The 27,925-nt window shown below is 51.7% G+C and overlaps 1 protein-coding gene across 15 annotated transcripts in view; it reads left to right on the top strand.

Moving 5' to 3' along the window:
• DLGAP4 (DLG associated protein 4) overlaps nt 1-27,925 on the top strand; it is a 332,309-nt gene that overhangs the window by 60,645 nt on the left and 243,739 nt on the right. For 7 of the 15 annotated variants that reach the window (XM_065565754.1, XM_065565749.1, XM_005295365.5 and 4 more), the window contains one exon: nt 58-196. The exons of 3 other annotated variants lie outside the window; for them this stretch is intronic. The gene's annotated coding sequence lies outside the window, so the exon portion shown is untranslated. Of the gene's footprint in view, nt 1-57; nt 197-13,120; nt 13,234-27,925 lie in introns of all 15 variants that reach the window. 5 more of the 15 variants (XM_065565751.1, XM_065565759.1, XM_065565755.1 and 2 more) reach the window with 2 other exon arrangements.

Genomic DNA, 27,925 nt, shown 5'->3' with positions numbered 1-27,925 from the left:
CTCCTATGCTGGGTTTGCTTTATGACCCCTCTCTCTCCTGTTTTCCATCCTCCCCAGCTGAAGGAGAGCAGCTGGCCCTGTTGTGGCAGCCAGTGCCTCGCTCGCCCCCCTCCGCCCGCACCGGGAACCCCACGCGGTGACCATGTGGACATGCAGAACCTGCAGGCTGTGAACGAGAGTGGGACCCTTGTGTGAGGTAGGCACCCCCTGTGAGTGATGCCTGGGATTCCTGTCAGTCGGGGGCACAGCATGCCCGGCCAGCTGGAGAGTGTGATCCCCAGTACAGCAGCACAAACCGAACCAGACACACGGTGCCACTGACCCAGGTGTTCCCAGCACCTGGATGGCTTCTCTTCAGGGAAGAGGGTTAAAGTGATTGCTGGTGATTCTCCCTTCCCCCACGACTGGAAAGGAACCAAGTGCAACCCCCACATGCCATCCTCCTGCTGTCTCTTGTCCTTAGCATAGCCAGGAGTGGTGAGGGACTGAGCTGGAGCACAGCCCGACCAGCACCCTCAGGGCATTGCCTAGGAAACCGGCAGGCAAAAGCATTGGGTTAAAATGCCAGGAGATGCCAGCTGAAGAGCTGCTCTGAAGATGATGGACCTATATAAATAGTTGCAGCATTGGTGGGGGGGGGGGGTGTGGATCAGGAAAAGAGGAGTATGCATGGGTCAAAGAGGAGAGAGCAGATGGGTCTTCTAATGAGCTTGTCATTGGTGTGTCCGGGTGCTAGACTTACATGTGAAGGGATCCGCTGTGGGATGTGCGAAGGCAGGAAGGCTGCAGTAATCCTGCATGTTGGGGCCTGTCTCTGCTCCGCACGCAGTGGCTAGGCTGTCCGCAGCAGGACAGCCCCCAGCAGGGTATATGGCTTGGCTGCATGAACAAGATGGCTTGCTGGCCGTGGTGGGACGAGGCCTAGAGAGCTGCACCGTGAAGGGTGTGATGAGTGAGAGGCGGTTGTGCTGGTGCAGGGCTCTGTGTTCCTGGTGGCTGCGCCGGGGGGGTTGACCATCCATTTCCTGGTGGAGCAAAGCACAGGGAGCAGCGGGGTCTGTGCTCAGCATGTGGTACCATGGTGGACGCCAGGGGCCCAGAGTTCAAATTCTGAACCTTTGCACACACTATTGGTTACCAAAGTCCCTGCCTTCCTGCCCCACAAATACCCATGGCCTGTCAAGGGGCTGTGTGAAATCCCAGCCAGGCCATCTCTTCCCTGAGGGGAGGAGCAGGATGTGCTGGCTTCTCTATATGCGCAGACTGCTCTCTGCTGGGCAGAAGGATCCAGGGGTCCTGAGCACTCTGCCCCTCCCATGTTGCTAAATGGGGTGAGGCCCCTGGTGATGTGGAGGAGGGTCCTGGTAGGGAGTGGTTATGAACCACTGTGGTGCCACCATCCACTAGCAAAGTTGCACCCTCAGATACCAAACAGAGACGTGTGCGTTAGACCTGTATCTGGGGGACTGAGATGGCGTCCGGGTGTGGGAGACAGCTGGTCACAACATCCTCCAGTGCGGTTATTACGAGAGGCCCCGCGAGCTCGTCTTTCTAATGTTGCAGCCCACTCAGCCTTGTTGCTTGCGTTTTCCTTCGTTTCCCAAGGATCAATGCAATTGCTCCTATAATGTAGAACAAAGCCAGAGGAACTGTACGAGGAAGCCCAGTAACAACATATTATGTCTTGGAGCCTATGAGATCCATACAGAGGCGCAGTGTTACATGATGGGATCAATAGGCCTTACAGAGCCTGATAAGGAGCATGCATTAGTCGTGCTTCTCCAAGGGCTAGCGAAGGAAATAAAGGGGAGGGAAAATGACATCTATAAAACAGACTCAAAGCCCCCAAATTAACCTCCTGCCATGTGGCAAAACCAGCTCCAGCCAGCCCCAAGTATTCCAAAAATCGTGATTGCCTCAAAAATCATGAGATCTTTTAAAAAATACATGGTGGATTTTTTGTTTGCCTACATGGTTGCTGTGTCTTCAGGCAGGGCCGGCTCCAGTGTTTTTGCCACCCCAAGCAGAGAGAAAAAAAAAAAAGCCACGATCGCAAGGGGTGGCAGCTCTCCCGCTGCTTCATTCTACGGCGGCAATTTGGCGGCAGGTCCTTCGCTCTGAGAGGGAGTGACAGCCCCGCCGCCGAACGGCTGGACGTGCTGCCCCCCCTCTTCATTGGCCGCCCCAGGCACCTGCTTGCTAGGCTGGTGCCTGGAGCCAGCCCTGCTTCAGGGTGGACGTGAATCACATTTTCAGGTTTTTCTCTGCAAACATGTGGGCTAGAAACTTACTCTTTTTAATAAAAGCTGAGATTCTCATCTCCGGGGGTTTGGGTTTTAAGATGAGCAGTAAAAATGGCAAGACTTGTGATAAAATCGCGAGAGTTGGCAGCACTGAACAAGACTCTGCCTTGTATGCAGGTGAGATGCCCAATTACTTCATCCCAAAAAGCGGAGAACAGTTTAGATCTGCATCCTTGACAGCAAATTGCTTTTTCAGCAGTTATAACCTCTCATCACATTTTCCTGAGCTATCTCTGCAGGAGAATCTGTGGCATTTTGGACAAAATTACTTTTTTTTTGCCCACCGCCTGTGCCAGTAAAAGGACTTATTTGTAGTCCCACAGTGTCTTTTAAAATGATTAACAGAGTGTGTGTGTGTGTGTGTGTGTGTGTGTGTGTGTGTGTGTGTGTGTGTGTGTGTGTGTGTGTGTGTGTGTGTGTGTGTGTGTGTGTGTGTGTCTTTTATAGCAAGTGTAGTGTTAATGTATTGGATGGTTCCTTTTTCTTTTTTTGCCTGCCAACTGTGACATTGAAAGTGTGGGAAGGTCCTTCAGAAAGATTTTTTTTTAATGTGGCTGAGGGAGATGGGTCCCAAAGAAACAGAGAGTTTTGGGTGTCTGTGACTAAGGAACTGGGCCTAAGCACCATCACAAACCTCACCATTTTCCACTCCGAGGTCCAGGCCCGCTTCTTGGACCCACGGTCTCTGATATAAATCCAGAGTGATGTGGACCGAAACCCCAAAACACCCTGCCAAACCAGTCCTCCAATGGGGAGAGGACGCGAAAGAATGAACCACCTGCGACCGATCTTAGTCCCATTGCTTGAAGACACTCAGGTGGGGTGGTGTTGAGGGTGGATAAGAACCTGTGTAGAATAGAATAGTAACAGTCTAACTGTGCCATCAGCAACAGAATGGATGAGACCAAATTCCAGGTGTGACCGGGAGAATTCATAAACTCTTGTCTGTCCCCAAGTCTTCCTTGAGCCTGCTTCCTGTTTGATACTGTGTGGTCCTGATGGTGCTGTGCCACATTTGTCATGCTTTCCATAGCCCAAGAGCAAAAGCTGCCTCTCTTCAGTTGAAAATGACTTTTATTTTAAACAAAGGGAAATCCACAAGAAAGAACAAAAGCCAAGTCTCCATAAGAGAGAACACAGTGTGCTGCTCTCCTCTGGAACAGGCTGCAACAGCAGTGAGAAAGTGGAGGCTGTCCCTACATGCAGGGCAGAGAAATGTAAAGCACAATGTGTGTGGGGGGGACACTGCTGACTGCTGCAGATCTGGGACAAGGGGGTGGGGGGGAATGTTACCTGGGAATATCCATTAGCTGACTGGGAGACTGCAGGGTAGTTCATGGATGTTCATCTCAGTACAGGGGCTTGAGCATGGGTCTAAGGACAGAGGTGAGGGAAAGAAAACATAGGGGGTAGGGTTAAGGGGGGGGGGAAACAACGAGATTTTCCTCGCAGGGTTTTTAATTCTACCCAATGGCTTGGAACTGACTGGTACCTGCTGGTACCTTTAGGATGGGAACAAAATGCAGGTACTATGGGACAGGGAGGCTCTTTGCAAGCTACCCTAGTTACCAACCTCAGCATGCAGCATAATGGTTGGAGAGTGGCGAGCACAGGCCCTGCAGGGGGCTGGGGTAACTCGCAGCGAAGCCTCTGCTGGCAGGTAGTCTCCGTCTTCTCCCCCTCCCTCCTGTAATCACACACACGTTTCTTCCCCTTAATTGCAGTTGCTTGATTTGTCTCTGGCTTTTTTTTTTATTATTATTTAGTTGACACATATTTGGTTCAAAGCGTTTAATTATCCTCTTGGGACATGTTTCATTTATTCATTAACGCAGAAATTGGAGCTGTCGCTTTCGCTTTATTTGACTATATTTTTTCCCCTTTTAAAAAAACTTCAGCAAATAAATCTGTTTTGACCAGCCCTTCCCCTCTCCCTTCTCCCCACCCCCCAGCCTCCCCGAGTCCTCCTCTGTCTGTGTGCCCTAGCGCCCCTGGGAGATAGCCACCCCACCCCACCCGTGAGACTTTTTTTTTTTTTGGCAGGCAGAGGCCCTTGCAAATTGGAAGGTGAATCATGTCACTGGTTCACGCCAAGCCCCCATGCCGCTGACTTGAGTGCCGTGAGCTGCATGGAAACCGGGAGCCAGGTGCCAAATGTCCTGGCATGAGGCTCACAGCCTTGTGAGAGCCAGAGCTGCCCACTGGCTCTTGCGGACAAAGCCAGCACATAGGATGCTGCTTCCCCTTCATCCTGCAATGCCACATGACAGCAGTAGCTAAGGGGAGGGGTGGGGAGGAGATAAAGCCACATTCCTGGTCACCTTCTGTTCTTGAGCGACTTACTGGACAGCTGCGACAGCAGAGGGAAGCAAAGGGGAAGCAGGTAGGGGGACAAAGACAATAAGAGAGCAGGGCACTCACTGGGCTTGATCTTTCCCCCAACTCTGAGCTGCCACCCGAGCTGTGACTCTGCCGCCTTCCCCCACCTCTGATCTGCACCTCATTGACTTCAGGGGAGCTGCTCCATCCCGGAGAGGAGGGCTAGTGGAGCAAGGCAGACAGAAGACCTTCCTCCCCTGCAGTAACCAGCCAGCACCCTGCCCCTTCCCAGCGTGCCTGACCCTAGAGAAAGGCTCACACTGCAGAGCTAGGGATTAGGAGCAGAACTGGTCCAGAGATCCCCAGGCCTGCTCCTGAGAGCAGCTCCCCTGGAGATCAATGGCTTTCTCTGCAGCGGCTGCTGATTAGCAAACGCTCTCCCCAAAGCTGTGTGCAGTGGCGGCTCCAGGCACCAGCGCTCCAGACACCAGCGCAAGCCTGGGGCGGCAGTCAGGCAGCCTTTGGCAGCGCGCCTGCGGGAGGTCCCCAGTCTCACAGATTCGGCGGCAATTCGGCGGCGGGTACGCCGAAGCCGCGGGACTGGGGCGGACCTCCCACAGGCAAGCCTCTGAAGGCAGCCTGCCTGCCGTGCTTGGGGCAGCAAAAAAGCTAGAGCCTCCCCTGGCAGCGTGCATTCCTGCTGACATCATCAATCCTACTGGCGCGCCGACGGAGAAGAAAGTAAAAAGAGCCAGCCCGTAGAGTGCACTAAACAGAGCTGGGCAAACAAATGGGATTGACGTGGGATCACGGCTTTGTGCTACAGGTACATACAGGCTTCTTTCTCTTCTTCCAAGCACTGGGTTTGATTCTCCATTACAGCAAGGCTCTGATACTGCTCTGGCAGCCTAAAGGGGCCTCCTAAGAGTAACCCCTGTGCAGCCAGCCCTGCTGTCAGCCCAAGCATAAAGGGTGGATTAGAGACATGTAATATGCTGAACTGCAGCTCTCCTCAGGGCACAGAGGGGGCCAGGTGAAGTAACATGTAGGTTACAGCAGCCCTGGGGCTGCTGTAACTTTCAACAAGAGCCAGGACAGCCCTTGCGCAGCCCCAGACAATAGGGCGTGCACAGAGGGCTTAAAGCCACCTCCACCTGCCTGCTTCATCCGTAGTCATAGGAACTCAGTGACGGAGGCTCGTTGTCAATGGGAAATTGGCAGCCTCCCTTAGGCGCTCTCTCCGTAGCGTTCCCTTGGTCACAGCACAAGCTCCCCCTTTAGCAGCTCAGCTCCATGTGTAGTGAAGTGATGGCACAGGCGGCCGGAAGGAGGGCTAGGTGCTGAGAGGGGGCTCCCTGATTGCCAGCACCCCCCCGTGCTGGTAGGTGCTTGGGAGTCCCTGATCTGTAGCTGGGCGGTGGGCAGGCTGCCATGTGGGACACAGTTTTGGGGTGAGCCCTAATGCGGCTGCACAGGAGAGAAGTGGGGGATAAAGCTTCTTCCGCTTCCCGGTTACGTCTGCGCAGATGGCAGCTGGTGCTCCAGAAGGGGTGGGGGAGGAGTTGGGCACCCGACAGTCACCCCCACCAAGGAAATGGGCTGAGCTAGGGTTGCCAACTTTCTAATCGCACAAAACAGAACATCCCTGTCCCGCCCCTTCCCTGAGGCCCCACCCCCACTCACTCCATCCTCCCTCCCTCTGTCACTTACTCTCCTCCACCCTCACTCACTCTCACCGGGCTGGGGTAGGAATGCAGGACGGGGGTGAGGGCTCTGGCTGGGGGTGTAGGCTCTGAGGTGGGGCCAGGGATGAGGGGCTTGGGGTTCAGGAGAGGGCTCCGGGCTGAGGAGGCGGTTAGGGTGTGAGGGGTGTGGGCTCTGGCCTGGGGGGTGCGGGCTCCAGTTGGGGCCAGAAATGAGTGGTCCAGAGTACAGGAGAGGGCTCCAGGCTGGAGCAGGGGGTTGGGGGTGAGGACTCCAGCTGTGGGTGCAGGCTCTGGAGTGGAGCCAGGGATGAGGGGTTTGGGGTGCAGGAGAGCGCTGGGGCAGGGTGTTGCGGGGGTGGACTCTGGGAGGGAGTTTGGATACAGGAGGGGACTCCGAGCTGGGGCAGGGGGTTGGGGTGGGGGAGATGGTTCCCGACCAATGGGAGCTGCGGAGCTGACCCTCGGGGCAAGGGCAGCGCGCGGAGCCTCCCTGGCTTCCCATGCATCTAGGGGCTGCAGGGACCTGGTGGTTTCTTCCGGGAGCCATGCAGAGCTAGGGTAGGCAGGGAGCCTGCCTTAGCCCCGGGCCCCCACTGCACCACCGACTGGTCTTTTAATTTTCCGGTCGGCTGTGCCAACCGGAGCCACCAGGGTCCCTTTTCCACGGGGCATTCTGGTCAAAAACCACATGCCTGGCAACTCTAGGCAGAGCAAGGGCTGGTGTTACCCCTCCCCCCAGGCACCAACCAGCAGAGGTCTCCTGGCATGAGTGGGGAGCAAGCTGCATCCTAATTAGGGAAGATGTAACTAACTGCACCCGGAGCAGGGCGGGCTCAGGGCTCTGCCGCTCCTCCTGCTTGGCCAGAGGCAGCAGCCAGGCTCTTGGGCCTGGATCCTCAGAGGTATTTTGGTGGCTGATTCCTATTGATGTCAGTGGGAGATAAGCACCTAAGTATGTTCAGGCTCAGGGCCTTCTCACTCAGATGCTACGCTGAGTGCGTGTCAATCACGCACTCGCTGAGTTAATAATGCAGCGGAGCAGAGAGAGACAGAGGGTAAGAGATACAGGCCAGGGCGATGAGAGATCTGTTCGGTTAGGTCGGAAATGAGAAGGAGAGGTGGGGCAGGGCGCTCCTGCGGAGGAGGAGGAGGCTCTTATGCCATAAGCGGTGAGGTGTTTGCAGAGGGATAGAGGAGCAGCCAGAGCTAGGTAGCGGAGCGGGAGGCAGGGACCGGAATGAGCTCTTGGTCCCGTTTCCTCTCCCTGGTGATTCTACTGTTGGGTCCCTGCAAGTTTCTCCAGAGAGAAAAGGCTTTGTAGCCAGGTCTGGCATCATGCTACAACAGCCCCAGGTCTCTCTTCCCCAAGCGAGGGTAGCCAGTCACACCAAATCTGGGGTGAAGGGCCAGACAGATAATGATAGTGTGTACGTACCAGACACCTTTCATTGGAGGGGCTGAAAACATGTTACAAATGTGGGTAGATTGTATCAGTCCTCTGGGGAAACTGAGGCCCCATTAGACACCTGCACATCACACCAAACTGAATGTGTAAGGGACTTGCCCGAGGCGTCACACTGAACTAGTGAGAGAGCCTTGATTAAAACCCAGGTTTCCTGCCACCAAGCCAGGTGCTCTCACCACCAGACCACTCTGTTGCCCCTTGCCGAATCCACCAGAACGAGAGCCCCAGACTGGTTCTCTGTGTGACGCAGCGGGATTTGAATGACCCCATAGGAAAAGCTGCTGCATTAGCCTGGTGCCTCATCACATTTCCTGCGTCCAGTTGAAATGAGAACCTCGTGTTGTGCTCTGAGAGACTTTGAGCTTTTAATGAACACCCTGGAGCAATCCACATGTGCCGTGGGCTGGGGAAGTGTGTGTTGTCAGCCACAGTGTGGCCCTACAAGCATCCTGCTGCTGCAAAGCTGGGTGGGATGGGCACGGGGGTGGGGGAGGGGCACACCTTACTAGTGCTTGTGGTCTGGCTAGCCCCTGTTGCCAATAGCAGCATGCACACTGGGGATAGGAAGCCTCTCCGAATCCTCCTCCACTGGAGCCATGGAGCGCTGGTGGCAGCAGTAATGGAGCGCTCTTCCCAGCACCCTCTTGAGTGCTCGGCTGGATTCCTTCTGGGGTGCACAGGACTGAGGTGGGGCCCTACCCCTTCTTCCATCCCTCATGCTAACAAGGCAGGTTTGGGCCTAAGATTCGGTATTTTAGGGCTAGGAACTTTATTGGCTGCGTCAGCTAGGCTGGAGGGCTGTGCAGAGCTGACTCAGCGATGTGCTCGGGCTGCTTCGGGGGCTGCCCGCAGGGAGGTGGTTCCAAAGCCGTGGTGTGAAATCAGGAAGGGTCTCCTAGGACTGAGGCGGAGACAACCACTGGCCACCCATCCGCAAAGCACCAACCCTTGCACCCCACTGGACTACCCATGCGGTTTCTCCCCAGCTCTAAATGGGATCCTGCTCACATGTAAGGGGATGCGAGCGAGGCCAAGCGGGTGGACATGTCTGACTCCCTTGGCCCTTTTATCCTTGTTCAGACCAAGCCTCCTAAAAGGCTGATGATATGGTAGGTTAGTGTGCTGGGCAATAACGTGCTGGCTTGTTGGATGGAGCGAAGCCCCTGGTTAAAACACCATCACCACATTGAAGAGAGGGTTTGGGGGATTTCCCTTCCTCTTCTGCAATCAGCCCCTCTCTGCTGAAGGGCTAATACATGAAGCTCATCAAAATCCTGCTGAGCACAGATGTGTATTACTGTAGTGCTCAGCAGCTCATCACGGACCAGGACCCCATTGCGCTAGGTGCTGTACAAACACAGACCCTGCCCCAAAGAGCTTACAGCCTAAGTACGATTGGGCTGATGCTACCCATGGACCCATCTATAAGAGTCTTCATTCCCACTCCCATTCTATTTCAATGGGGAAGTGAAAGCCTGGAACTCCTTAATCTCTCCCTGCAGCACTCACACAGGCCAAGGGGAACTATTCTGGGTTTGTCTACGGTGGAAGGTGTCCAGTACAGCTCAAGAAGACATACCTGTGCTAGCTCTGGTCGAGCAGTGTAGCCGCAGTGGCAGGAGGGGCTAGCACCCGTGTACGTACCTAGGTTCTTGGATGGGATTGTCCTCGGGCTGGCTAGCCCCTCCCATCCCTGCTAGCCCCTCCCATCCCATAGCTGCACTGCTATTTTTAGCACGCTAGCTCAATCAGAGCTAGTGCAGGCATGTCCCCCCAGCTGGGGTTTACACCTGCCAGCTCTAGCGTAGATGTATCTGTGACGTTACACCCCATATTCTTTATGGAAATATGGTTATGATATGAATATGGTATAACTAAGATATACTTTATGCAAGATGGGTCTTGTAAGATATCATTGGAGAGGTTATAATTTACTGAATGTATTTATCCAATTGTATGCATGTATCATTTTGGTATCTGAAGCTGGGAATATTGACCATGTCTCTGTATTTCAAATGTGCTACGTTGGATGAGGCCAAACAATGTTAGTGGCTTATTGAAGACAATGCACATAAACATAAGGAACTGTGTGCAATAGAAACCTCTCTGAGATAGCTTGACACAATGGGAACTGTTTGACTCAGGTCACAGCAAAAAAAGCTTTCCAGCAAGTTGGGGGAAGATATAAAAGAGGGACAATGACAACATGAGGGGTCCTCACTCTCCCTACAACACCTGAAAACACGGGAGGAACAAAGACTGAACTGTGAGAAGTGATGGTCCCAGCCTAAGATCTTCAGTCTGTGTATGAAAACCTGAGAAGCCAAGGCAACCTGTGCCTTAAGAACAGGGCCGGTTCTAGCTTTTTTGCTGCCCCAAGCAGCAAAAAAAAGCGCCGCCCCCCCTCCCCCCGCTGAGCGCCGCCGGAACCCCCCCCAGAGCGCCGCACCCCTCCCCCTGCCAAGCGCCGCCGGAACCCCCCTCCAGCGCCGCGCCCGCACCGCACCCCCACCGAGCCCCGCGCAACCGGAGCCCGCCCCCCCAGTGCCGAGCCCCGCGCTGCCCCCCCCGCCGAGCGCCGTGCCGCCGGAGCACCTCCCCCCGATGCCCCTTACCAGGTGCCGCCCCAAGCATGTGCTTGGGTGCCTGGTGCCTGGAGCCGGCCCTGCTTAAGAATCTGCCAGCCTGTTTCTCTCTCAGGGTGAGACTTTGCTAATTTGTATCCTACCTTCTAGTGTGTCAAGCTTAGTTTGTGGGTTTTGTTTCATTTGTTTAGTAATCTGCTTTATTCTGCTTGCTATCCCTTGAACCACTTAACATCTGCCTTTTGTAGTTAATAACATTTGTTTTGTTTATAATATAATCCGGTTTCTGTACTTTCTAACTGGAGGGGAGGGGTGCATACCTTCCTCCACATTGAGGGAGGAGGCTGATTTCATAATATACTTTTGGGTCTGCACTCCAAGGGAGGTGGACATCAGAGTGCTGAAGCAAGTCCCTTCTGCTGAGTCTTCCGAGAGCTGATCTGCAGCTGGGTGTGGCCCTGCCTGTGTGTGTGTGTTAGAGGAGGCTTTAATAGCCTGGCTCAGCAAGACAGGTTAAAGGGCAGAAAAGGTAGACTCAGTGATATCTCAGCACATCAGGTGGCATCCCAAGGGGTCCAACTGGTCACAGTATCCATAGTGGGAGGTGCAAAGAATGGCACTGGCTTTTTCCCTGGTGATGATGGGCCAAATTCTGCCCTCACTTGTGGTGTAAATGCGGCCCAGGAACTGCAGGGCTCTCAGCGCTTCTGAAAACTAGGCCATGTATTTAGGTGTCTAAATAAGGATGTAGGAGCCTAACTTTGGGGTGAAAACCTCAGCACACATGGAAATGGCTGCAGGATCTTTAGGGCTAGGGATGGTCAGGGCTTCAGTTTTACCTCCCTTGAAAAAGATAGCAAACACCTAGGAGTGCTGAATTGAGGCCTAGTTTCTCTCTGTCTCCTGCAGATCCTAACACTGCCACAGTCCCATGCTGCACTTTGCTTCTGCCCAGGCAATTTAGAACTGCAACCGGAATTGCTGCCCCATTGAGATAAATGTTTCTGTGGCTGCATAATGGTGACGCTCTCTCTCTCTTTCTCACTCTGTGTATGGACTGTGAGAAACCTCTGACTGAAATTAACTGAAAGGAGAAAGGCAATCATCAAGCAGTAGAAATCCCATCCATCTCATCGCTTTTCCTGCACCCCCTGTGTCTGTGGCATAGAATTGCTCAGGGACACATTCTCGGTAGTTGAATAAACTGCTCTCTGCTATTAGTTATGGGGGTGGGGGAGATAGCTCAGTGGTTTGAGCATTGGCCTGCTAAACCCAGGGTTGTTAGTTCAGTCCTTCAGGGAGCCACTTAGGGATCTGGGGCAAAATCAGTACTTGGTCCTGCTAGTGAAGGCAGGGGGCTGGACTCAATGACCTTTCAAGGTCCTTTCTAGTTCTAGGAGATGGGATATCTCCATTAATTTAAAATTTAGTTTGGATCCAGAGGTAAATATGGAGAGACTCCCCTGCCCTGCAATAGGAGTGGAGAGAAAGAAGAGGCTCGTTTGCAAAGATTTGTAGAGGTACCTTAGCATTACCAGAGGAGAAGATAGCTGACCAGTTTGAGGACTAAAGCTTTTGTAACCAATTGAAACAAACCAGGCTGATTTAAGATCCTAAATCACCGAAAAGATCCAGTTGAAGACTCGGACGTTATTAGTGTCCTCTGGGATGGGGATTTGATTTGGGATTTTTCCATGTAGATTTGTGCCATTTCTGGTAGGTGCGTGCTCCATTAATGCTGATGATGGAACATTTTTTCCATTGGAAAACGCCACATCATCAAAAATGAAACGTTCAGGAGAAATGTGTCAATTTCAACTACTTTCCATAGGATTTCCTGCCAGCTTGCCCACCTGGTGGGGTGCCACAGAGCCAAGCTTCCTGGAACCCAGGCATCTGCTGCCTGGGCTCTCTGACTCCTGAGAAACAGGCCACAGATGTCCTGTGAGTCAGGGAGCCCTGGAGACCCAGCTCTCAAACTCCTGGCTCCTCAGTAGCTCCTCACTTTTGTTTTAATTTTAGAATTTCCTGCGGAAGGGAAGTTCCGAGGTTCAGTCAGCTCTAGTCTGTCTGTGTCAACAGGCTGCTAGGGGCTTTGGGCTGAGGTAGAGGGGAAGCCCCCGCCCTGAAGAACTGATGTTCAGATAAACAGTGTATGAACGCAAGAGGGGGGAAAGTGTAATGGAAGGAGAGTGGCTGAGTGGGGAAGTTTTTAGCACTGACCCAATGGCTACATCAGTTTGGGATATTTCCTTGTTAAAGGAGTAAAGATTTGCAGCGTGGTTCTCCTCTCAGACCTGGGGAAGTTAGGAGTAATTCTTCTGATGACAGTGGAGTCGCACTTCATCTTATTCACCTTACAAGTACACAGAGTAACTAATGTCAGGGCCCCGCTATGCAAAGACATGGCGTCAGGGACAGTTTTGAACGCCTTACAATTTAAACAGACAAGACCACCAAAGGGTAGGAGGGAAAGCAGAGGTCTGGATAGGGAATGTGACTGGCCCAAGAGACCTGTTGCCCTGTTTCAAACCGGTCAGCTGGAACCTGCTGAAAAGGTCCAGTTGGAATTTCCACTAGGGATAGCTTGCCATGGTCACATCACAGCTTCTATTTTATGAACCCTACAAATCTCCTCGCTTCAGTTGTATCTTGTGGCAGGGAATCGCACAGGTTAATTTTGCGTTGCAAAAATAAGTATTTCCTTTTATCGGTTTTTAAGGAGATTTTTTTTTTTTACAGAACACCGCATTAATCTGTGGAACTCATTCCCACAAGAAGTCACAGAGACTCGGCACTTACTAGGATTCTGAGAAGGACTGGGTGGACAATGAGAACATCTATGGTTATATTAGGTAGGATTAAAACATAGACTATAAGCCCTCATGCATCACAGCATAAGCTAAACTCTAACAGAGAAGGGATAGCTATGGCAAGTTATGCTACAGTTGGTTCATTATGAGGAGTTTTTTTGCACCTTCCTCTAAAGGGTCTGGTGCTGTATATACCCTGTTGGAGGCAGGGTAGTGGAGTAAAGCAGCTGGTGTGATTGTGTGTGGCAAATCCATTGTTCCTTATGGAGAAAGTGAATAAGGAAAAGTTATTTACTTGTTCCCATAATATAAGAACTAGGGGCCTCCAAATAAGATTAATGGGCAGCAGGCTTAAAACAAATAAAAGGAAGTTCTTCACACAGTGCACAGTCAACTTGTGGAACTCCTTGCCTGAGGAGGTTGTGAAGGCTAGGACTAAAACAGGGTTTAAAAGAGAACTAGATAAATTCATGGAGGTTAAATCCATTAATGGCTATTAGCCAGGATGGGTAAGGAATGGTGTCCCTAGCCTCTGTCTGTCAGAGGGTGGAGATGGATGGCAGGAGAGAGATCACTTAATCATTACGTGTTAGGTTCACTCCCTCTGGGGCACCTGGCACTGGCCACTGTTGGTAGACAGGATACTGGTCTGGATGGACCTTTGATCTGATCCAGTATGGCCATTCTTATGTTCTTATGGGAGTTTGCCTGAGTAGAGGCTTAGTGAAAATTAAGTAAGGGCTCAGGAGTATAGAAACTTCATTGCCCTACACTGCTCATTCCCAAAGCAATATTAATATTCTTCCTAGATGCAATGATCAGCGCTGAATGCAACACTCCTGACAGCATCTTATATAGGGATCCAACACTAGAGCACAATTTCTTTCCTGTATAGAAGTCTAACACCCAGGCAAAGCTTTCCCAGCCTGATGGATGGGGATACAGATAGTTGTCTGGCTGCGCTGTGTGATAAATAACAATCTAGACAGGTGGAGGGATTTGGATTGCATATAAAAAACTTGATGGATGGATGGATGGATTCTTTTTCTAACGAGATGGGCAGAATAGATTCTGATAAGTGAAAGTGATGGCTGAGGTTGAAATGATGGTGTGGGCTGGATGGGGAGACAGATTTGCATGGCTTGATTTGATAGGAAGGATGAGCTGGATGGATAGATTAGATAAGGTAAAATAGATTAGGTAGATTCTCCAGACCCCTCAAGCCCGAGTCATGCTTTTGTTGAGAGCATCTAAGGAAACAGGTGCATTAAATCCAGGACTAGCCCATCAGTTCCTCCTTCTGACTGACAGTGAAGGAATGTGCCATTAACAGAAAGCTGGAGAAAGCACTGGCCTTTCAATCACTACGTTTGTTTTCTATACCATGAACATGGTGTCCTCTGCTGGCAGACACCCAAGTGCAGTCTCGCCATGTATAACTAAGCACAGGTGACCTGGTGTAGTTGGTTCCTGTTGAAAGAGAGAGAATAAAAACCAGTGGTGGACTTGCCTTGGAGCCATATTGCTCAGTCTCCTCCAGTGAAGAGCATTCTCCTGATGCTGGGGGTTGCTGGCCTGTGTTCTCCTGCTGCATTTTCCAGCAGTGTCCGTTTCATGCTTGCTCTCAGGGTCTTACACTCTTTTGATAACTCTGTTTCACCTTGAGCTCCCATTAGCACAAACAGGCCCATTCTGAGACAACCAAATCTAATGGAAAGCCTGGGCAGAAAGTCTCTCCTGCTCACTGCGTAGCTAATTTATATCCTGTGGCTGGGAGGAGTTACAGAGAACGTTGGCCCACTTCTATGTCCCAGTTTTATTTGCCCCTGATCAGGATGGAATTCGGAAAGGATGGCTCCTTCGGAGGCAGCACCCTGCATGCCAGATGTTGATCCAAACTGGATCTCCATATATAAACTACCTTGTACTTTCAGTACGGAACTGGATCCGGATTTCACAGTTTTGGCCCATCTTTAGTCACCCTGGGGCAGAAATTTCAAAAGGGCTCAGCACCCACAGTTGGGACTCAGCTCCCCCTTAGACACAAAACAAGATATTCAGAGTTTGTCAGTATGTTGGGTGCAGCTCAGCTTCTGAGCTCTTAGAAAAATCTGGCCCTGGTTGTCGATACTGAAGGCTTGACAGTCTGGCTCTGGGCTCTTTGGAAAATTTGGTCCTGCCTGTTTGCTGGTTTCAAATACTTTAGAGCAGCGGATGTACTGGCCGCCGCTTCCAGCAGCTCCCATTGGCCTGGAGCAGCGAACCGTGGCCACTGGGAGCCGCTATCGGACGAACCTGCGGACACCGCAAGTAAACAAACCGGCCCGGCCCGCCAGGGGCTTTCCCTGCACAAGCAGCGGAACAAGTTTGGGAACCACTGCTTTAGAGGCTCTCCAAGTGCATCACAGACATTATTTATCTGTGAACACATCTATTAACTACGGTGTCTGTATTTATGTAACCGTCACGGTTTTGCTTTCCATGTCAGGGTAGGCATACCCCGCACCAGATAGGACAGGGTTAAAGAGCAGCCCTGGGTTCTGTTATCCCCACCCACTACACCTATGCTGAGTGTTGGGTTTAGAAGAGGAAAGCCCAGCAGGTGAGGAGAGCAGACAGGCTACTTCTGTGTGGGGCAGACCACAGATGGAGGAGGAGTGTGGCCTGCTGGAGCCCTGGGGAGGAGGGTAGGCTGAGCCCAGATGATTAACTGAGAAGAGCTAGTTGCTAAGACAGGCTATTGTAGCTGGGGCCTATCTGCTAGGAAGCAGATGAAGACTGAGCCTGGCAGGACTGAGGAATCTTTTGTTTGTACATTTATTGGATTTGGGCTCAGGGACTCCGTTACCCCAGAAGGGGCTGAACGCATTAAAGTGGCTCGGATCATTGTGAGCAAACTGAAGCAGAGCTTCTGCCTTGCCATGCCCAGCTACAAGGGCGTGTGCTGGGATGGCAATTCTGTGATAGCCCTGCCCCTTACCGTGATTTCGGCGGGAGGTGGCTGCCGTTATGTGTTCAATACAGATGTAGTGCATTGCAGTGAGAGACACACACGCTGTGCTCTCTCTTGCAGAGACTTTATTTCTGTTGTTTCCCCATCATCTAAAATAGACGTCATTCGACTGGAAGTGCCGGGGCATGGCAAAACATACAACTGCATTCCCTGCACAATAAAGAGGTGTTATCCTTGTTTTGTCGGTTGGGAAACTGAAGCACAGGGAGGTGAAGTGAGTTCTCCAAGGTGTCTCGGTGAATAAGTGGCAGAGAATTGAGAACAAAACCCAATAATCCTGACTCCAGTTCCCTACTTCAGTCCCTGGAGCACACGTAGGTCCCGATCCTCTGGGTGGGCCTCGGCTATGTAGATCCAGTTGTAGAATTAGGGTCTTACTCAAAATGGACCAGATCCTGCAACCCTCGCTCACGTTGAGAAGCACCTGACTCTGCAAGTCGTCCCATCGATTTTGAGCATTGGGCAGGATCGAGCCCAGTAACAGGGAGATGGTGGTGTGGATGCACTGTGTTTCTGTGGTATTTAACCCCTTCCCTCCCTCGCCTCCAGCCATGCTTTGCCCACACCTGTTAGAGGAACTTCCACTGCCCTTAGTGGATCATGATACCATTGACTTTCCCACTTGGTTCCCACCGTTTCTGGGATCATTTACTTCATGGTTGAAGACAGAGTCAATGAGGCTGGACCTAAGGTGTCGCTGTCCCTCATGCCTTCTCCTCTCCCCTGTAATATTCGAGTAACCTGTGCTGGATAGAGTTCCTAGCTCCAGCCTGTTCATCGTGATGGGTCTGGAGCCTTCTCTTGCTGGCACAGACCAGCTTCAGAATGTGTGTGAGGAGGAGGAGAGAAGCTGATGGCAATATTTCTGTAACCCTCCCCCATCCTCACTCTAATTACACTACCTGGCTGGAGTTCTGTTTTGTCTTCTCTTTCGCAGAGCACTGCGGTATAGCGCTATCAGATCAAATACTGTACAAAGGGATTCGCAGCGCAGAGAAAAGCAGCCCACATGCTCAGGAGTGGCTGGTGGGAGGAGAGAGGAGCTGGAGCACAGCTGCTCTGCTTGGCACCCTCTCACCAGACCTGCCGGAAAAAGACTCTGGTTTTGCTGTGTTTTGTTTAGCGTGTTCACCTTCCGTTCCCCTGGGGGCTGCCTGGGCGAGCAGGACCCAGACCCACTGCAGCATGCCGCGGGTCAATTGCCAAGACCAAATGCAGTGTAAGCCAGGCAAGTGGGTGGATGTATCTGACTCCTTGCGCCCTTCATGTACATTTGAAGAGGCAGTGTTGCCTAGTGGCTAGAGGACTGGCACTTGAAAGGCCTGGGTTCTATTCCCAGTTCTGTCACTGGCCTGCTGAGTCCCACCACTGCTCTGTACCTCAGTTTCCCCGTCTGTAAAATGAGAACGCTTTTTGAGAACTATGGGTGAAAAGCAATACATGAAAAGTATTATTATTGTATTATATTCCTCTGGACCACAGCCTCCTAGAAGATTGGTAGCACAATGGTTAGCACTTGGAGCAATAAAATGCTGGACTGGGTGGATAGGAGCCACTGAATAAAACTCCATCATTGCATTGAAGGTAGTCTCCAAGGCAAAAAAAATAGCTAGAAGAAAGGACGGGAGTCCTGTAGAGAAAAGATGGCTTAGGAGGGTGCTTGGGGCTAACATCTTACTTTGGTTATTTATTGCTTAAGTTAGGAACAAAGATGAACCCCAGGAAGGGGATGAGTGTATGGGCATGCGGCAGGTATGAGCCCCAACATATAAACCTTCACAAAGTGTGTTTCATCCTGACGTATATACAGGATTCCCTTCACCCAGCACTGAAATGCAGCTGTCCCTGGGTGCAAAGTGCCAGCTGTGTCAGAATGCACAGCAACTCACCAGTTATTGAGCGGGGGAAATGAAAAATGTTCCCCTAGTTGAAAATCTAGGGGGAAATTAGCTGGTCTTAAATCCCAAGCCGGTATTTGGCCAAGACCCCCAGAACTAAAAGCCCTACTCTTGTAGTGAGTGCATGGGATTCTAATGGCTGGGAGTAGGCAGGGCCTCTGCTCCCCCAACACCACGCTACCACTCTGGTTCAGTTCTGAGTTCGAAGGGAAAGCACCACTTGCTGGCCCTTCAGGATCATGTAGGCAGCTGGGGAGGATGGTTGAATAGAGATCCAGGATCTCCGCCGATTCCACATGCCTGTCTTTGTTTGTCCCTTGTGGGGTTTTTTGTACATTTCACTGCAGAATTCACAGGCGATAATGCAAATGAGTGAAGCTAGCCTTCACAGCAGTCCTTCAACCCCATTCCCAGGCCCTCTACCCTCCAATCCTCACTGGGGGCTAGACATGTGGCCTGTAGCCAAGAGATGACCTGGGTGCTCTGGCTAAGTATTCGCAAGTCTGTGGTCTCATCTGTGGCAGGGCTGAGAAGATTTAACCTTCCTTGCGAGTGAGCTTCTCTCAGTGAGGCTCAGGTGGAGGACAGTCAGCCATTTCCTAGCCTGTGACTCCAGGACAGGTTGCACCTCCAAGCATCCAACTGGCAGGACTCGTAGGGCATCTCTCTGTTGCTGGGAGGCAGGAGGCTGCCCAGCCAGCTGAAAGGAGCCCCCTAGCATAGAGATCAGGCTGTTACTGGGCTTTGCTGCAGAACAAGGCTCGTCCTTGGCCTGTTAGAACCCTGCAGTGCACAGGACCAACTGGACGTGCTGCACAGAGCAGGGTGATGAACAGGGAGGACCTAGCCTGGTGTTTCCCCATGCAAACCAAACTGTTTTCCCTTAAGCAGACACTCACGATGTGAGGCAGCGGGGTCCAGTGGTCAGGGCTGGGAGTCAGGAGCCCTCACTCTGCCACTGGCTTGCTGGGTGACCATGGGCAAGTCATTTTGCCTCCCTGTACTTCAATTTCCCTGTCTGTAAAATGGGGGGTTGGGGGAATGGTCCGCTCCTTCCTTTGCTGAGCTCTGGGAGATCTGTGGATGGGAAACACTGTAGTGAGCAATACTGGTACATTCCGTGGGCTTGGTCCTGGCAGGCAGACCAAGGGTCCTGATGGAATAGCCCAGTATTCTGTGAGCAGCCCTGACCTAGAGTGATGAGGGAGTGCGGGGAGGAATGTAGGGATAACAGACGTTGCTCAGGAAATCCCCAAGCTGATGTATTCCAAAGGGGTGGCACATTTACTCTTCAGAAATATTTTATATTTAGCCTCCCCTCCCCCAGCATAAGTCCTCTCTGCCAGAGGTGGCCCAGCAATATCCACAGAGAGGACAACACCCCAGAGGCAGCGAAATCACCCCAACCCTCCCAGTGGTTTGGAGTCAGAAACTGAACCAGGAGCTCCCAAGAAGGACCCCTCCAGCCTTCTTGCTGGGCCTGTGGTGAGGAGCTCCCCTGCAGCAATGTGAAGAGTCAGTGATTGCTGTGCATCTGCAGCTGTGTGGTAGGTAGAGCCATTCCCAGCTGTGCTTTCCCAGCCCGGAGGAACCAGGCTCAACTGCTGTGTGTGTGTGGGGGGGGAGGGGCAGGGGCCTTCCATTGCCTTTTGCATGGCTGCCTACTGCAGGCTGCCACAAGCCATCGCACACCGGGTTAAACACCACATTTGCTTGGCCCAGGCCCTAAAGAGACCCAGAAAGGGCAGAACAGGAATCTAGTCTCACAATGATGGGAGCTGATGAGGTCAGGGGAATGGTCCAAGCCCTTCCACCATCCTCATTACCATCCTAATCATGACACAAGCCCTGAATCCCTGCTATCAGCGACAGAAACAGAGGGAGCACTTCTGATCCCATCTTCCAAGCCATTGAGACCCGGGAGGAGCCATGTGGGTCCTTGTGTCTCTTGTGAAACTAGCAACAAAACCTGCAAGAACCACCATGGGTTGTCGGGCTGCTTGTGATGACCAACCTGTGGAACTCCTTGACAGAGGATGTTGGGAAGGCCAAGACTATAACAGGGTTCAGAAAAGAACTAGATAAGTTCCTGACGGATAGGTCCCTCAATCGAGTCCGAGCCTCTGTTTGCCAGAAGCTGGGAATGGGTGACAGGGGATGGATCACTTGATGATTACCTGCTCTGTTGATTCCCTCTGGGGCACCCATCATTGGTCACTGTCGGAAGACAGGATACTGGGCTAGATGGACCTTTGGTCTGATGCAATATGGCTGTTCTTATGTTCTTAACAGCAGAAGTCACGGTGTTAAGTGAGTACATACTGAAACACCTGGGTTTTGTCATTTCTAACAACTAAGTAATGTGCTTTTAATAACACACTGTTTCATAACATCTGATAACTGGCAGATTGCATCTCAACTAAGTAAACTTAGGAAGTAAAGTCTGCCGTCGGATGGTGGATAAGATGGTTAGCAGAAGCCATTTATGATGGGAGCTGATAATATTTCACACACTGCATTTCAGCCGTAAAGATTGCAGAGCATTTTACAAGCTATTATAAAATTATATACAGAGGGAGAAACACACCTCTTGGGATCACCTTCTCCATCACACAACAGCAATGTCACATGATCTGGGCGGGGCCATGGAGAACACTGTTGTATCCAGTTGAAATTTCAGGGGGAATCAGCGATGCAGGATACTGTAACTGAAACACAGTCCAGCCAGGACATTGGGTTAATAGTCACTTGAAAAATGCCAGGAGATCTTCAATGGACACAAGTGGTTAGATGATAAGCGATTGTGGAATGAGAACTTATGGAACCCCCAGCGGCACCGCACCTCCTCGCACCCAGCTATGGCACGGGGTTCGCACTGGCTCAGAGAGAAGTATGCTGCACATCGGTTTCTGCAGCATGGCATTGAAGTTGAGCGATCCCCAAACTGGGGGGTCGGTTTGCTCAGATACAAGGGCTGCTCCAACTTATGGCAGCCTCCCCACAGCACCTCTGGGTTGCTCTGCCTTCCGATATCCCTGTAGCACTGAGCACTCCTGCACATCCCCTCCTACCCCGCAGCATGCTCCCCGTGCCAGAGGCCACGTACATGAGCCCTATGCTGCTCCTGCGCTGGGCACTGTGGGAATTCTCACCCAGCCTACAGCAGCCCCTATATATCTTTGGAGTGATGTGTAGGGGAAAGGGGCCAGTGTGTTTTATAGTACAAGGCACCATTCTATTGGATTCTTATGGTCTAAAACCAGTTTAATTTAAAGTCATCTCAGATGAAAAAGTTATCCCAGCCAGTAAGGGAGGGAATCACTCGACCACTGCAACCCTCTCAGAACTGGAGCCACCTGGGAGGTGGCTGGATAGATGTATTTTCGCACATGCAGTAATCTGCTAATGTAAAAGTCTCAGCGCCAGCACCACCACTCAGGAACACTGTGGGCTGGGACATCTTGGGGAAGATTTTAGCTCCATAGAAGAAATTTGGCAGCTTGGGACAGATATAATCATCCTCCTCCCATATGCTTGATTCTATTTAAAAGGAAATTGTACCCAACTTCTTCCGACCAGCGCACTGACATTTCCAAAGGAAGCTTAAATACGCTCCCAAGTAGAGTTAGAAATACATTTGGCATCAGCTGCTGAAACTTCAGCTTGAGCACGGTACAGGTGATTTTTCGCTTAATGATCATGTGAATGTCTTGCAGTTGACGAGCACCTTTCACACCATAAGCTCCCAAATGCTGCACGTACAAGGCTGGCTTCTCCGGTTGCTCTAATGCACCTGCCTCTAGGGTGGAATGCAGCACTTAGGTGGCATGTTCGGCAGCGCTCCACATGAGCAAGTGAAGAATGCCCTCTCCAGCTGACACCGCAGGGCGAATGTGGGTAGCGAGGATGTAATGACCTGTGTCAGGATATGGCTGGGACTCCAAGAACAACAGCCTTCCTTGCGGCAATCAGTTGTGATGAAAAGACAGCAACGTCTGCAGCACAGCACCCCCTAGCACCCTGCTGCGGCATTGGGCCAGTATGGCTTTAGCAGAAAGAGTGCCTCTTACAGAGTCACAAGAACCACTTTCTATGGCACCCTGGCTCCGCTTTGGATGGCTCCCATCCAAACGCTGAGCCAGTCCAAGCCTGCGAGACCCCAAGCAGACCCAGACTTGGTGGGAATATGATTGCAAGTCTTTATGCGCCACATTTTCAAGAAGTCTCTACTTTGCTTACCAGGCTGGTTTCCAGCTTGTGTCTGAGGCCCTGAGCTGACTCCCATTGAGACCAAAGGCCTGTCAGTTAATGGGGCTTGGATCTGAGCCCCACCTGGGTGTTTACCTTTCCTGATCCTCCCACTCCGTTCCTTGCTGTCCCCATTCTCCAGATCTCAGTACCAGCCTCAGGCTGATTTAAACCAGTGTGTGGTGCTGAGATGGAAGGAAAAGACAGGCACAAACTCTGCCACCGGTGCCCTACGATGGGATCATACATGTTTCATGGGAAGAGCTGGAACGGTCTCCTCTTTCTCAGGCACCAAACCCACCCCCTCCCCTTCTCCTCCAAACCTCTCCTCAAAGCATGCTGCTGCCAAACACCCTTTCCAACAGCGGCCCCTGCAAGATTCTTGTCCCCCTCAGCCCCATATCAACACCCCTGAGCCTCAACAGGCTACATCCTGCAGTCCCCTGGGCTCTCACCTGTATGGCGAGCAGCCCAGGAGCAGATTACAGATGAGGGGCAGAGGGGTGGATACACTGGTGCCTTGTGCATTCCGGATGTGTGTTTGGAGACTGATGCAAAGCCCATTGAAGTCTGGAAAAGCTCTCATTGGCCAGCAGGCTTTGGGTCAGGCCCCTGCTATGTACCACTCCCTTGGAAGAGGAACATGGCCCGCCTTACTCCATATCAGTGGCAGACAGAGCTGTGTGAACTAGACACAGAGCACCCAGCACACTCCTGGTGCTGAGTACACCATATCTGATAGTCTGAGCTGGTAGCCCAACAATACCTGAGCACTTAGCACCCCTCAAGGATCAGGGCTGCCCTGTGCTAGGTGCTGTACAGAGAAGTCCCTGCCCCAGATTACCTGCAGTCTAGGTCTAGGACACATTAGATGGACAAAACAGACAAATGTAGATAGAAGGGATGATGTACCATTAAAGCAAGCAGAAAAGCAGGGGTCCCCGCTCCCCCCTGGGCTAATCAGTGTCAATGACTCATCTCTGGGTTACCCATATTTAGAATATAAAGGAAAACCCCAAAAGGCAAAACCCCGAGCTGCAGTACTGGGAACTGAAAGCTCCTTGATTTAAGATGAACGCTGCCTCCCATGATTGTTTCTCCACTTGTATTTATGGGAAACTAACGCACCACTTTTGCAAGCAGCTCATGAGAATACCAGGAGGGCTCTACTCTCCAGCAGCAAAACAAATGCTTGCGGTATCTTCAGCTAGCTCCACGTTTTGATTTAAACAAACAAGTTCCCCCCGAGGAAGTTACTGTGTGTGCGTCTCCTTTTAGCATTCTCTTGGCCATGTGTGTTCATTGGGTGTTTAACAAGCTTTCCCTTGAGTATCGGGGATGGGTGGGACCGGCTGCAGGGGGAAAGGGGAGGATTCAAAAGGTAAAGTTGTTAGCCAGAGGAATTAAAATGGGGATGGTTTCCTGGCCTCTAGAGAGTTGGCAGCTTCACTTCCCATCCCAGCCTGTGTGTATATGTGTGTTCATCTCCAGCCTGCCTCCCAGGCCCCCCGCAGCCAGACCCCATTCATTACTTTTAGACCCTAGGTTGAGTCATCTCTCTGTCACAGATTCCTCTAGATCCCTGAGTTTTTAGTGAGACCTGGGGAAGGCCACCCCAACAAAGGGGAACTGCTGTGGGCCGTTGCCTGCGGGATTCACTGCCCCAGGAGGGGAGAGATGCAAACACTGCAGTTGTTTGATCCAATGGTGAATATTTCTAGTTGTGTTTGCTAAATAAAGGAGTGTGGGGGGGGGGGGGGAGAGGCAGTTCTTGCACCTCTGGATGTAAACTGGTCACTGAAGGGCTGGTGGAATCCAGTAGGAATCCACCTCTGCTCTCCCCGTTGTCAGCTTTGCACAAGCGGGCAGGTGCATGAGGGAGAGGACAGGTGGCTTTGTGGAGCACAGTCCTAGGTGTCAGGAGAGCTGGGTTCTGTTCCCAGCTCTGACAATGACTCACTAGGTGACCCTGGGCAAGTCACTTTCCTGCTCTGTGCCACTGTGTTAAATGGGGACAAAGCCACCTATCTCCCAGGGATGCTGAGGCTTAACAAATTGATGCTGGCAGGGCTCTTTGAGATCCACAGATGAAAGATGCTAAATGGGCAATGCCCCCCTGGCTATATGTCTGCACTGGGGAACACTCTGTATTAGGAACATTAACTAACACAGCTTAGGGTGGACAAACACAGTCATGTTTAAGAACACATCAGCTGGCTGTGGCTAGCCCTGTGGAGCAGCTGCTGGGCTTCCAGGGACACCAAACCAGCCAAGAGCGCCCCACTAAACTCAGGCAAAGTTGCAGCTTCATGTGGTGCTGCTTAGAAGTCATCAACCATTTAGCGGCTGGACCCTCCCTCATTGTCTCCGCCCACCAGCCTGCACAGGCCATGGGCCACGTTGCTGCCACCCCTCCCCCCGAAAATGACGTGCTGATGTGACCAATAAACAAACAGCACCATGAAGGAGTGGTACTGGTTCCAGAGTCACAGGCCGATCACAAACGCACACGGAGGAATCTGCTTTGATCTCCTTTTCTTGGTGCAGCGTCTCCCTCTTTCCTTGTGCTCTTGAGAGACATCGGGGTGAGAGCCGAAGAAGAAAGCAGGTTGAACGCATATGGTAGGATTAGCACTTTATCTCTGCCTCCTAGCTATACATGTGTTCCAGCGCTGTCTGTGCCATTAGCTTCGTTAGAGCCGCCCGAGTGGTGGATTAAATCCAGTGAGCTGTGCAATGAACCTCATTGCTTGAGTCAGTTCTAAGGATTATTGCGAATTATGTAGATCAGAATCAAACTGCAATCCTGACAGGGCCCAGTGTCTCCAGGGAAGAACACTGTAACTTTGCCATTCCGGAGGTTTACTCTGATCTAATTAGATGCTCAAATAGAGTCTTGTTAGGCCCCCAGAGTCGGGCCGCAAACACCCAGAGTTACTGCCTTGTTCTGTTGAGTCAGCTTTGTAGAGCCTATGTAAACAACCAGTCACAGATCAGGGTGGGGGAGGAAAGGGAGCTGTGACGTGTCCTTTCCACTGCTGTGCTATCAAAGGCTAGTAGCAAGGGATGGCTGGAGGACCAGGGAGACAAGGGAACCACTTGCAGTGGTCTCACTGGCAGGAGGTATCTGGGCTTGCAGCTGATTAGACTGGCATTCTGCAGGAGCCAAAAGTGCCTCATTTAACTGATACATGGAGATTGTTTCCTCTCCCTGGTGAAATGCAGCCATCTCTGGGGAGGAAGGCAGCAGCCAATGGAAGTGTTAGGACAGGAAAGCAGAGGAGAACAACTTGTCCAGTTGGGACTGCCAGAGTTTGGGGGGGAGGGGAAATGGGATTTGGGGAGTCAGAATGGACCGACCCAAGCTGGAGCTTGGGCAAGAAATCAGGATTAACTTCCTGCCCTCTCTTAGGGTAAGTGGCCTGGGAGCATTAGTGATCACCAGTGACCCAGACCTGTGTTGTGTCCTTCTGTAAAATGCTATTCTGTGCAGCTTCTTATATTGTGCCCATCACCATGGTCTCTGGCCACCGACCTGCAGAGCACCCCGTAGCAGTATCCAGACGCAGCATGGGAAGAGCACTCCCTTTGAAAAAAACAACACCTTTGAAAGAAACAAAAAAACCACCGCTGCACACTGAGTTTTCTTCTGAGGTCTCCTTTCCATATATTGACCTAACACCGCTTAGCTTGCAGCGTCTCAGAGGGTCACAGCATTAACAGTGGTATGACTGCAGGGGCTGATACAGAGCAGACCTGCAACCTGTTCAGGGTGCAGAAATGGGAGAAAAAATTGTTAGCTCTCTGTCTGGTCCAGTAAAAAGGATGGCCTGGCACATGAGTTGGTACCTTCCTGTCCGGTCCCATTCCAGAACAAAGGATGGCCTGGGACATGAGTTGGTACCTTCCTGTCCAGTCCCATTCCAGAACAAGGGATGGCCTGGTGCATGAGTTGGTACCTTCCTGTCTGGTCCCATTCCAGAACAAAGGATGGCCTGGCGCATGAGTTGGTACCTTCCTGTCTGGTCCCATTCCAGAACAAGGGATGGCCTAGTGCATGAGTTGGTACCTTCCTGTCTGGTCCCTTTCCAGAACAAGGGATGGCCTAGTGCATCTGTTGGTACCTTCCTGTCCGGTCCCATTCCAGAATGAGGGATGGCTTAATGCATAAGTTAGTACCTTCCTGTCTGGTCCCTTTCCAGAACGAGGGATGGCCTGGTGCATGAGTTGCAGAGACTGCGGTGGGACATCAGGGGCTGCTGCCTTTGCATGTGCTTAAAGCCAGTGCTGGATTGTATCTTCAGCACATCTCTCAAATCCCGGTTCACTGAGGAGCCTGTGGCAGGCGGATGGGCTGTAGTTCACTCACTGTCTCACCCTCTCTGGCTCTCACTGACATTTGACTCCACTGTCACTCTCTTGTGCTTTTGTTGCAAAAAAGAGAGGGGGGGAAAGGGAGGGGGGAATTCTGAGTTTTATCTCCAAAGACATTTGTTGAAAGCTTCTCACATTTCACATTCCGCAGCCCCAGCTGCATGTATGTGCTATGCATTTTGAGGACTTTTCTATCAGGGCTTTGTTCTCCCTGTTTCCTTTGATGTGCTGACCTGAGACAGGCACGTGGGGGTGGGAGCTTTCCCTGTGTGCGTGAGTGCTGGTGCTCAAGTATATGAAGTTACCGTTTATAATAGCCGGAAGAGAAATTTTATCCATCCCCGAGCTGGCCTTTGGTTTTCCCTGGTCACTTTTGCACAGGGAAAGAGGCATCAGCAAGCCCAATGTTGCATGGAAAACAAGCCCACTTCTGTATGAGAAGTAGGTAGTGGGGTGGCCAGCTACCCCATTTGTGCATGCCCATTAGAAGCATGCCCATTGTTGTAGGTGCAGGAGAGGAGGCTGTTATGTCAGCAGGGAAAGAGGCGCATTGCAGATTCAGGGTGGGTTAACAAGGACGACACCAACGCTATGTCCACACTTGGAACTGGGGGTTGATTTCCAGCTCGAGTAGACATACTCACGCTAGCTCTCACAAGCATAGCCACAGTAGCATGAGGAGCAGGCAGCAGCGGCACGGGCTAGCTGCCCTGGGTACAAACCCCCTGAGGGTATGTGCTCACGTGGCTGGTCTGAGTCACTGCCCAGGCTACCCCCAGCTACACTGCTATTTTTAGCACGCTAGCTCAAGCCGAGCTAGTATGTGTCTGTCTACCTGACCCGGGAAGCACACTCCCAGGTGCAGCATAGAGGTACCCTAACACAGAGGAGGAAACAGAGGGGTGGGGTAGACACACAGTAAGGTCATAAAGGGGTCAGGCTCTAAAAAAGACAGACCCCCCCTCCCAAAGACACACCATACATTCTCACTATATCGGCCAGGGCTGAAACTGTGCTCCTTTATGTCGAAACCTCTCACATGCATGAAGCCGGTTGGTCTGAGTCCAAACAGTTCTGCCCTATATCTCTAGGCCTGATTGCTTCTGCAGAGCACTTCTCTGGAGCTGGGCCTGATGCAAAGTCCATTGAAGCCAATAGAAGGATGCCCATTAACTTCAGTGGACTCTGGATCAGGTCTCAT

Source organism: Chrysemys picta, chromosome 13 (genome assembly GCF_011386835.1).
Source record: "Chrysemys picta bellii isolate R12L10 chromosome 13, ASM1138683v2, whole genome shotgun sequence".
NCBI lineage: Eukaryota > Metazoa > Chordata > Testudines > Emydidae > Chrysemys > Chrysemys picta.
The sequence above is the reverse complement of the archived record's forward strand: the minus strand, read 5'-3'. Positions and strand labels throughout refer to the sequence as shown.